Source organism: Lissotriton vulgaris, chromosome 2_1 (genome assembly GCF_964263255.1).
Source record: "Lissotriton vulgaris chromosome 2_1, aLisVul1.2, whole genome shotgun sequence".
Lineage (NCBI taxonomy): Eukaryota > Metazoa > Chordata > Amphibia > Caudata > Salamandridae > Lissotriton > Lissotriton vulgaris.
In genome coordinates, this window is record NC_141687.1 from 792,844,374 (window position 1) to 792,856,599 (window position 12,226).

Sequence of the window (12,226 nt, forward strand, 5' to 3'; positions counted from 1 at the left end):
GAGATTGTACTCCATAGGATTTCCTCATTAAGGCCTGTGTTGTCTGATGATAAGCGGTATATCCATCTTTGCTCTTTTATAAAGAGGTTCTGTTTGGTCGTGTTGGGGCTGGCTTCTAATATTAGCCACTGCAATGAGTATGCTGAATGTTTCTGTTCCAGGTAGTGTGTACACATCTTCGTGTTCGTCTTTTTGCAGCGGAAGTTGCTGCGATGCTCCGAGATGCGTATTTTTATGGGGCGTGTGGTCATGCCCACATAGTAGAGTCCGCATGGGCATGTCAACAGGTAGATGCAGTTGGTGGCATTGCAATTAGTGTGACTCCTCAATTCCCAGGTGAAAGAGTCATTCAGTCTAATTGTTTTGTGGGTGGTTGTGAATACACACGCGCTACACATCCCACATGGATAGTGGCCCTTGACTGTGGGTGATTGCCACAGAGTTGTTTGCTGATTCTGTGTCTTCTTTTTGGGCCTGGTGTGGGTGAGAATGTCTTTGATACTTCTAGAGCATCCACTACAGGGAGATCCAGCCCACCAGACTCATGAACACAATAAGCACTTCTCTTCTTGTGATACCTAAACTCGCATGGTCATGGGCTGGTTTTCCTTTGGCTCACCAGGTGTGTGCTCGAGAAGGATTTCCCTGTGTGGGGGTGGTCGAGAGGCCCTTCAGCGTTCGGTTCTTCGCCGTTGTTGCTGCGGGTGGGGGTTCTCTCCCTATCCCCCCCACACTGCTTGCCGTTGCTGCCTGGGGCTCGGAGCTGCCCGTGCGAGACCCTGCACCGTCCCCTGATCACCTCTCCTGCGCACGCTTTAGGGTTGCTCTTGTTTTCTCTGGCCCGCCAGGGTTAGCTCGGGCCCGTCCTCCCCACCCCCCCCCCCTCATTGTCCTCGCTCACCTGCCTGGTCGGCCGGTCAGTTCTTCCAGCTCTGGGGCTGCTCCCTCCGCTCTCTTTCACAGTGCCTGCCACGATCCAGGTCCCGCGGCGGTCAGCCCCACTGCCCCCTCAGTCCATTGGGTGGGTCGTCTTGGTCGTCGAGCTGTAACTAATACAGCTGCGTGGCTATTAGCTGACCCCCTGACAGGGCGTGAGAGGAGCGGTGCGTGAGGGCTGCCGCAGGTCGGTGGTCCGGGCAGGCGGGTCTAGCTGAGCGGGGGGGTGCCTCTGCAGTGCAGCACACGGGCGGAGAGGCCGTGATACGCTACGCCGCAAAAATTCTGAAGTTCAGCACTCCAGTGGATGGGACGCTGCCAGCTTGCCATTCAGTCAGCAAGCCGGGCAGACAGCCAGCCATCCCGCTATCCAGCCAGCCAGCCAGTCAGTTAGCCACCTAGCCAACCCCGCAGCCCCTGGCTTCTTTCTCAAAGGTCGGGCAATCAAAAACTCTGCTTCATTTGGCAGCGCCCCGCATTGGGAGTCTCACGCAGCACCAGCCCCTTCCTCAGCAGCCGGAACTATGAGGTCAGGGAAAGTAAGGAAGAATGCAGCAGTTCCCAAGCGGAGGAGAACTAAACAAGCTGACCCGGAAGAAGAGCTCCATCAGGGCAGTCAAAACCTGCCCAGAACCTCCCCAGAAACAATAAAAGGGCAAAACCCCTTCAGATCTCCAGCAGCGACTTACATAAAGTCAGCACTATGGAAAAGTCAAAAGCCCTAAAATCCTCGACTTTGCTCAACTACTTTAAAAAAGTCCCTCCAATGATTATCTTGTCATCTCAGCCGCAGCCCCTGTCCCCGTGGCCAATGAGGCCCGTAACCCCGGTTGTTCCAGCCGATTCAAGTGCTTCCTCTTGGTGTCCGCTACTCTCCCAACCATGGGCGTCTGAATTTTAAAACTCGGTCCAGCCTCCGGGAGTCTTCATCTTTGGAGGAACAGCTAGCGATCAGCCTATGGACCAGTCGGGTGATGCAATTCTCAATCAAAAGCTTGAAGTAAATCAACAAGCCCGTTTGCCATTGTGTCAGCTGCTTTTCTCTTCTACAATGGTCACAGAAGTAGCAGGCCAATCACAACCTCAGTTGGCGAGCCCCCAGCCAGAGCCAAGATCGCCTCTCGACCTAATACAGCTGCCTGAAACCGAATCATCACTTACCAAACAAAGTTTGGGGGTGCCAACGGGCCCCTCAAAAATTCCTTCAAAAATTCCTTCTGGCCAACTAACCTATGCGCAAATTCACGGCCAAAACATCAACGTCTGCACAAACAGTAGTCAATTACCTGACCCATTCCAAAACACAATTACTCCAAAGGAGCAGCCAATTGCTCTAAGCCCCGAGTTTGCCTCACTTGCTTCATCTGGTGCAACCAAGATATCACCTCAAAAACAGCTAAAATCCCCCGACCCCAGTGAGCAGCTTCTAGCGGACCTATCATTCTTTTTCAAAAACACCCAAAACTCTCCTAATCCAACACCTAGCAAAAACCTTCATAAAATGGAGCACACAGCGAGCAGTGTCTGGCCACAACTTCTACAGACATTTGAACACACAGTCACTGCTCTAAACTACCACTCAGAAAAGCTGGAGATCCAGGTTGACCTTTTAAATACTCTAGCCCTATTTACGTCAGGGATCGACAGCAAACTCAACAAGTTGAATAACCTAATAATAGGGGCCCAAGCATCCACAAACCTAATACAATCGGTTTGCTGCTGCTCCCCAATCATCGACTCTCTTTCCTCGCTTCCTGAACTGTTACCTTGTATAATAAAGGAAGTCAATTGTGTGAAGGGGGGCACCCCATCTACAAAATCCGGCTTGCAACATCAAAATCAGTCTGCTTCGTCTCCCCATCCGGCCAACACCTGGCCCATCACTAAAGAAGAAACGGAGTCCTCTGACGGAACAGCTCCCTGCTCAACTCAATGCAATGGGCCGGCGTTTGGCGGGCAAACACAAACCCTGCCGATGAGGGCTGCTCAACCTAAACTAACGACAGAAAACGGCGGGCCCCTAGTGAGCGCCTAGTTAGCGTCAACCACTCAGTCATAGGGCCGAGGGCTGGTTTAGTGCCCTTTATTAGGCGCACACTGGAAGAACTTCCAGCCCTCCCCCCACCGTGAAGCAAGAGAGAACGCAAACGTCAACGTAAAAACAGAAACAAAATCAGGGCCAGCGTTAATACGGTTCACCGGAAGCTCTTCCCCCTTTTTGAAAAAACGGTGAACAACAAGTCTCTAGGTGAGACGAGTGCTCCATCACCTCCATCGAATTCTCAAGAAGAAACACAAGGGTCTGACACCCAACAGGGTATGTCAAGCGTCCCAGACACAGGTTAATCGATCATGGAACCAGTAACAGACGAGCCAAGCAGAGCTACGGAAATTTCAGGGACGGAAACCAACAAAATTAACAAGGCAAAACCAACGAGGCCCTTGATAAACCAAGCAAAAACTAATCTAGTGTCGGATTTAGTCCCACTTGGAGCGGCCAATATCACTCCCAGAATGACCTTTAAAAAAACTATTCACAATAAACACGTAAATTGGTCTAGTCTTACACAACACCCATCGAAGGCCGTACACTGGCAGTCGCAACAGAAGCACGAACTGGATGCAGGTCAGCCACCAAATGAAACAAATAAGACTGATCAAGCGAATGAAAATGACCCGCCCCATTATCAGCTCCTACTAGTTCCAGAATATAAATCTAAGGGCCGCCAAGACATTCTTAATAGATCAAACATATTAAAAATAGCGGCGGGCATCCCGGGGCTTGAAGGCTTGGCCTCGGAGCACATTGAATCCATAGAGTTCCTGCCCCCCAGAGGCATCAACCATCCGAGGTAACCTTGGTGTCCTTTAAGTCGGCAAGCTGGGTTGGTGCCTTCATGGACCATAAGACCACCCTGCGAAGCTGGGGCATCGGAGTTTACCCATACATCATGCCTGGCTACCCTACCACCCTGCTATCCCAATCTCCATCACGTCAACAAGTTGTGAGTTCTAGACCGGCCACCATTGCAAGACCATACTCGATCCTAAAAAATGCATCAGGACCTCAAGATCTTTGTAAAACACCACTAACAGAGGTTCCTGACACTGATCCCAGTCAAGGATGGTGGTGGCTCCCCGCGATCTTGTCAAACAAAAGTTCAAAATGAATCCCAGTGGCAGGGTTTGTGGGTACAATAAATCAATCTTTGGACGTGCAAATGTGGCCAACAGTTTTCCCAACCATAGATGAACATCAAGGACATGACAAATTCATATCATGCTCCAGGAACATCAGCGGGCTCCACCACAAAATTGAGAATCAAGAAACTCTCTCTTTTCTATCTGAGCACACAGCAATAGCCCTTCAGGAAACTTGGGCATCTGATTGCCACAGATTTTAACAAAAGGGGGGAGAGAGAGAGTCAGTGGATTCAGTCTCCCTAGTTATATGAATAAACAAAGTAGAATCCACTCCGAGTGATGGTGATCCCTAAAGTGATGGGGAACACACAGTGTTTTTTAAATGCCCCTCACACACCAACAGGCCCCTTGGTGTCATGCTTCATCATCGGGGCCTTCGCACCCCTCTACGGGATGCGGCGTGCTACGACTCGCGGATGCGCAGGAGCACTTGAAAGTGAACTATGTGAGGGGGTGTGTGTTTACCTAAGTGTGAGTGAGGTGAGGTGAAAAAAAGTGAATGGTTAAAAAATACCTGGCACGTGGGAGAAAAATACTTTTTATTTAATCCCCGGCTGGTATTGTTAAAAGAAGTGCAAGGCGTGGTTATATGGATACGTATTAGGGTATCGTAACCACTATCTAGAGTGTCAACATGTTTCGGAGCTCGAGGGCTCCTTTTTCAGGACAAGGATAAGCACTTACCCTCCCCTTACTCACATGTAAATGTAAAAGTGTATTAAAAACAATTACAACAATGTGTAATGTTCCTAATTGTGTTATATATGTTAGTGAATGTAGTTGCGCCCAGTTGGCGATTGAACCTGTGGAGAGAAATGCACAGATAAACACATTGATCTATAATGTACAGACCAGTGGAGAAGAAAAAAGCTTCTGTGAATACAACAAGGTCAACCCAAAAATAATGGAACCCTGTAAGAAATAAAAACACAAATGGACATAGCACAGTACTTACAGACATATATACAAAACACAAAATTACTCTCTGCTCAGATGGAAAGAGAGCAAAAAGTAGGTAAGATAAGGCTTACTTAAAGTTCTCAACTATAAGACCTCATGAGCCTATGCGTTTATTGGGGGATCCTTCCTTTCTGCTCAGAAAATGACCTATAAAACATTAATATATGGGATTCAGTTGGAAATAAGGTACCAAATGCACCAAAGCGACAGAAAACTGCTCCTCTTTATGACCCAAACTCACGGTTACTGCAATGGCTAGTCTCCTGCCTTCCCTCAACGCGGCTCCGATGAAGTGAGCATGGATCGCGTCAAATCCCCTATATATACTCTCCCTGGAGGTAATTGGTGATAGTAAATTGAGTAATGAGGCCCGGGGGATGCCCAAATACGGAGATCGTAATCCCTGGGGGTCCGGTGTTGCGCGATTGGCTACCACTAACTAACGCGCATGCGCATACCGGCTTTTGAAAAGCGCATGCGCGGCACACTAAGCGACCGCGCATGCGTGAAACAGGGGCACTACGCCGCTTGTAAAAGATTGCAAACAGGGAAAGGGGTGTGCCTAGAGCAAGCGCGCTGAGACTAATGGAACCAGGCATGATTACGTGTTAAGTATGATAAACTAGGGCTGAAAACGAAAACAAGATTGTTTTCGTGCTAAATATGAAGGGGGGAAAAAGGTGACCTAGTTTATTAAAAACTCAGAAAGCTGGTGATCGAAATGAACATGCATTCGTGTTGGAGTTAAAAGGGCAACAAGGCTATTGATAGCTCACGAATTAATTCATAAAAGAGCTCACCGTATACAGAGTAATATGGGGAGCGCGTGGCTATAGAAATAGAGAGAATAATTCGCTCAGTGAGTTATTTGTCATAAGGGACCCCAGATGTAGTGAGAAAAGGTCCCTGTTAACTAAGTGATTAACTCATCTATTTGCATGGGTACTGATTAAATAAAGAGAGCAGTGGGAATGACTCAATGGAGGCAATACGACCTAATAAAACCCCAAAAAATCATGGTTTAAGATGCGGCCCAAGACATGCCAGCTGTCAAGTGCATTGACCGAATACAGTTTATCTTAAGAGGTTCCAAGGAATGGAATCATTAAGCCCAGTGGTGTCGGTTCCAAGCCGGAACACCCACCGTTGCTCCTTTTCCAGAAGGCCCATTTCTGAGGGCAGTTGTTCTATTACCGTCCACTGTAACTCATTGACACAGTGTTGGTGTTCAATGAAGTGGGCTGACATTTTTGTTGTGAGTTTTTTACACCTGATGTTACTTTTGTGCTCATTCAGTCTCACTTTCACAGGTCTTGTAGTCATTCCCACATATTCTTTTCCACATGGACACGTGATCAAGTATACAACATTCTTGCTGTTGCAATTTGTGAACACACGTTGCTCCCACTGTGTCCCATTTGAAAAAGTCAGAATCAAGCTTTTTTTAGTGAGATGGCAATTGTTACAGTTGCCACACGGATGGTGACCATGTATGCCCTGCAGTCTTGGCTGGTCCCTTTTTGGAGGGGGTGGTCTTGTGTGAACGAGCATGTCTCTCAAGTTCTTGCCCCTTCTGTGTGCAAAAAGCGGTTTCTCCAATGTTAGGCCGCCACTTGTCAAAGTGCGCCAGTGCTTGTTGACCAGTTTTGTAACTTGGTTTGTTACTGGGCTGTATGTGGTGACACATACTGTTCTTTCCCCTGCATTATCACTCCGTGGATTATCCTCCAGGAGGGCCTCACGGTTATTATTTCTAGCCCTTTTCAACGCTTTTTGGATCACAGTTTCTGGATATTTTCTCTGTCTCAGTTTCATGCTGAGATCCTTGGCCTGAGATTTGTATTTAGCAATGTCACTACAGTTCCGCCGTAAACGTAGGAACTGTCCGTAGGGTAGGTTCTCCCTCAGATGACGCGGATGAAAGCTGTCAAATCTGAGGAGACAATTCCTGGCCGTCGGTTTGAAGTGGGTTTCTGTTTTGAGGATGCCTGCTTCATGATAGATGTTTAAGTCCAAGAAAACCATGCTCTTGTTTGACACCTGGTGTGTAAATCTGAGAAATGCATTCTGGTTGTTAAGCCAGTGAGTGAACTCAGATACCGTGGTCCCATCTCCTTCCCAGATAACCAAGATGTCGTCAATATACCTTCGCCAAGTGCGAATCCTCGCCCTGTGTGGATTGTCTGGATGAAGGATTTTTGTAGATTCCAGGTGATGGACATATAGTCCGGCCAGACTCGGGGCAAAAGTACTGCCCATGCTGGTCCCATGTTTCTGCCAGAAGAGAGTGCCCTCATACTCGAAAAAGTTTTTTGTGAGGGCCAGTGAGATGCATTCCAATACTACACTCCGCGGGGTGTGGTATTCCCAATTCGTAGAGTGCAGTACCTCCTCAATAATTTGTAAGGTCTCATCATGTGGGAGGCTCGCATAGAGGCTCTCCACATCTAGGCTAAGGAGCATCTGAGAGGTGGGATCAAAAGTCTGGTTATGTAACAGTTGGAGTACTGCTTTTGTATCCCTCAGATACGTGTCAGTGGCTTGTACAATGGGTCTCAGAAACGCATCGGCAAACTTGGACAGTGGTTCCAAAATAGATGAGATGCCGGATACAATGGGGCGACCTCGAGGGTTTTCGAGGTTTTTATGCACTTTGGGTATGGTGTAAAAATATGGAATGCGTGGATTCCTCTGTATCAAGAACTCGGACTCCTTCTTGGTTATCCAATCGTGTGCAAGTGCCTCTTCCACCATGCCACCTATTTGTACTCGTAGTGATTCAGTCGGGTCTTCAGTTAGGATCTGGTAATTCCTATTATCGGAGAGAAGCCTTCTGCATTCTTTGTCATAGGCTGGGGTGGTTTGGATAACCACTGCCCCACCTTTGTCAGCAGGTTTTATAGTAAGGTTCTTATTCAACCTCAATTCCTTAATTGCCTCATTCTCCATTCTGGTCATATTCTGAAAGACCCTTTGTTTATTTTCCAAACATTTCAATTCTTGCATTATGGCTTTTTCAAAGGCCAGTACTTCGACAGGGAGTTGGTTATCCAGCGGTGTAAAGGTTGACCTAGGTTTCAAACCTGTATCTGAGGTCTCTGTAGAAGGTTCCTTATCTTTAAAGAAAGCCCGCAGTTTAATAGTTCTGATAAAGTCCTGCATTTCTTTATGCAGTAGAAAAATGTCAGGTTTGTTTGTGGGGACATATCCCAAACCTTTATTGAGTACCTCTCTCTGCAAATCAGTGAGGGGCCAAGGGGTTATGTTGATAACTAGGTCCCCCTGTTGCTCGTTGACGCCTGATTCGCTGTCATGCTCCTCGTCAACACCTGTGGGTCTGCCTCCTCTGTGGGATGCCAATTGACGTTGTTGCCCTTCTTGTTCCTCCCCCTGCGGGATCCATGGCCCCAGGATAAAAAAGGCTGTGCATTCTGGGGTGCATTGGTTTGATCTGGAACCCATTGAGGGTACATTTGTCCCATTTGTGGTGGGACAAACTGGTACTGTGGGAATTGAAAAGGGGGCTGATAAGGGTTGAATTGAGGTCCTTGAAAACCCCGCCAGCCTCTCTGGCGTGGAAATTGGGCTCTTTGTTGTCGAAACCCTCCCCTTTGCTTTCTTTGTTGAAAACCTCCTGACTTTGTGCTTGAGTTACTGCCATCCGAGTTGACACTGTCAGTATCGCTTGTGTTGTCTTTCATAACATAGTCAGCTCGTGTGTATGGGTAGGCTCTTTCAGGGGTAAATCGATCTTTATCTTTCTTCAGTTTGTTAAATTTGCTTTGTTTTAAGCTTGCCTCGAACTCTTTCATTTGTTGGTTCAGCTCTTCCAAGCCTTTCTTTAGATCCGCTGGTGAAATGAAAGCTTTTAACTGTACTTCAGAACTATTAAACTGCGGGCTTTCTTTAAAGATAAGGAACCTTCTACAGAGACCTCAGATACAGGTTTGAAACCTAGGTCAACCTTTACACCGCTGGATAACCAACTCCCGGTCGAAGTACTGGCCTTTGAAAAAGCCATAATGCAAGAATTGAAATGTTTGGAAAATAAACAAAGGGTCTTTCAGAATATGACCAGAATGGAGAATGATTCAGAAAAGGGGGTGGTGATGAACAGAGTGTCTGAATTAAGCAGACCACTCTTACCCAGTCCAAAGATCAGGGCTTGATCCATCACCGTTATTTATCTCACTGCACCATCCCAGCTCAGAACCTGGCTATATGCAAATCAATCTGTCCCTGGCCCAGTGCATCATGGGAACAACCACCCCTTGTTGTAAATAATTTTGTCCACCCTAAGCGTGGAAGGGTATTCTCAGATGTGAGACCCTTGCTCATTGCACCATCAGGATTCAAGCAAACCGGGCCGAAGACGGCTGTAATGCCAGAAACCGGTCCCCGGGAGCTTGTTTCCTTCCCAGTGTAAGAATTGGCTTTTGTAGTTTGGTTTGCCCTGTTCCCATCATGCACTGGGACAGGAACAGACTAATTTGCATACAGCCAGGTTCTGAAACTGGGATGGTGCAGTGAGCTAAAAAACGGTGTTGGATCTAGCCCTGATCTTTTGACTGGGTGAGAGCTTTCTGCTTAATTCAGAGACTCTGTCCCTCACCACCCCTTGTTGTAAATATTTTTGTCCACCCTAAGCGTGGAAGGGTATTCTCAGATGTGAGACCCTTCCTCATTGCACCATCAGGATTCAAGCAAACCGGGCCGAAGACGGCTGTAATGCCAGAAACCGGTCCCCGGGAGCTTGTTTCCTTCCCAGTGTAAGAATTGGCTTTTGTAGTTTGGTTTGCCCTGTTCCCATCATGCACTGGGACAGGAACAGACTAATTTGCATACAGCCAGGTTCTGAAACTGGGATGGTGCAGTGAGCTAAAAAACGGCGTTGGATCTAGCCCTGATCTTTTGACTGGGTGAGAGCTTTCTGCTTAATTCAGAGACTCTTTCCCTCACCACCCCTTGTTGTAAATAATTTTGTCCACCCTAAGCGTGGAAGGGTATTCTCAGATGTGAGACCCTTGCTTATTGCACCATCAGGATTCAAGCAAACCGGGCCGAAGACGGCTGTAATGCCAGAAACCAGTCCCCGGGAGCTTGTTTCCTTCCCAGTGTAAGAATTGGCTTTTGTAGTTTGGTTTGCCCTGTTCCCATCATGCACTGGGACAGGAACAGACTAATTTGCATACAGCCAGGTTCTGAAACTGGGATGGTGCAGTGAGCTAAAAAACGGTGTTGGATCTAGCCCTGATCTTTTGACTGGGTGAGAGCTTTCTGCTTAATTTAGAGACTCTGTCCCTCACCACCCCTTGTTGTAAATATTTTTGTCCACCCTAAGCGTGGAAGGGTATTCTCAGATGTGAGACCCTTGCTCATTGCACCATCAGGATTCAAGCAAACCGGGCCGAAGACGGCTGTAATGCCAGAAACCGGTCCCCGGGAGCTTGTTTCCTTCCCAGTGTAAGAATTGGCTTTTGTAGTTTGGTTTGCCCTGTTCCCATCATGCACTGGGACAGGAACAGACTAATTTGCATACAGCCAGGTTCTGAAACTGGGATGGTGCAGTGAGCTAAAAAACGGTATTGGATCTAGCCCTGATCTTTTGACTGGGTGAGAGCTTTCTGCTTAATTCAGAGACTCTGTCCCTCACCACCCCTTGTTGTAAATATTTTTGTCCACCCTAAGTGTGGAAGGGTATTCTCAGATGTGAGACCCTTGCTCATTGCACCATCAGGATTCAAGCAAACCGGGCCGAAGACGGCTGTAATGCCAGAAACCGGTCCCCAGGAGCTTGTTTCCTTCCCAGTGTAAGAATTGGCTTTTGTAGTTTGGTTTGCCCTGTTCCCATCATGCACTGGGACAGGAACAGACTAATTTGCATACAGCCAGGTTCTGAAACTGGGATGGTGCAGTGAGCTAAAAAACGGTGTTGGATCTAGCCCTGATCTTTTGACTGGGTGAGAGCTTTCTGCTTAATTCAGAGACTCTGTCCCTCACCACCCCTTGTTGTAAATATTTTTGTCCACCCTAAGCGTGGAAGGGTATTCTCAGATGTGAGACCCTTGCTCATTGCACCATCAGGATTCAAGCAAACCGGGCCGAAGACGGCTGTAATGCCAGAAACCGGTCCCCGGGAGCTTGTTTCCTTCCCAGTGTAAGAATTGGCTTTTGTAGTTTGGTTTGCCCTGTTCCCATCATGCACTGGGACAGGAACAGATTAATTTGCATACAGCCAGGTTCTGAAACTGGGATGGTGCAGTGAGCTAAAAAACGGTGTTGGATCTAGCCCTGATCTTTTGACTGGGTGAGAGCTTTCTGCTTAATTCAGAGACTCTGTCCCTCACCACCCCTTGTTGTAAATATTTTTGTCCACCCTAAGCGTGGAAGGGTATTCTCAGATGTGAGACCCTTGCTCATTGCACCATCAGGATTCAAGCAAACCGGGCCGAAGACGGCTGTAATGCCAGAAACCGGTGCCCGGGAGCTTGTTTCCTTCCCAGTATAAGAACTGGCTTTTGTAGTTTGGTTTGCCCTGTTCCCATCATGCACTGGGACAGGAACAGACTAATTTGCATACAGCCAGGTTCTGAAACTGGGATGGTGCAGTGAGCTAAAAAACGGTGTTGGATCTAGCCCTGATCTTTTGACTGGGTGAGAGCTTTCTGCTTAATTCAGAGACTCTGTCCCTCACCACCCCTTGTTGTAAATATTTTTGTCCACCCTAAGCGTGGAAGGGTATTCTCAGATGTGAGACCCTTGCTCATTGCACCATCAGGATTCAAGCAAACCAGGCCGAAGACGGCTGTAATGCCAGAAACCGGTCCCCGGGAGCTTGTTTCCTTCCCAGTGTAAGAATTGGCTTTTGTAGTTTGGTTTGCCCTGTTCCCATCATGCACTGGGACAGGAACAGACTAATTTGCATACAGCCAGGTTCTGAAACTGGGATGGTGCAGTGAGCTAAAAAACGGTGTTGGATCTAGCCCTGATCTTTTGACTGGGTGAGAGCTTTCTGCTTAATTCAGAGACTCTGTCCCTCACCACCCCTTGTTGTAAATATTTTTGTCCACCCTAAGCGTGGAAGGGTATTCTCAGATGTGAGACCCTTGCTCATTGCACCATCAGG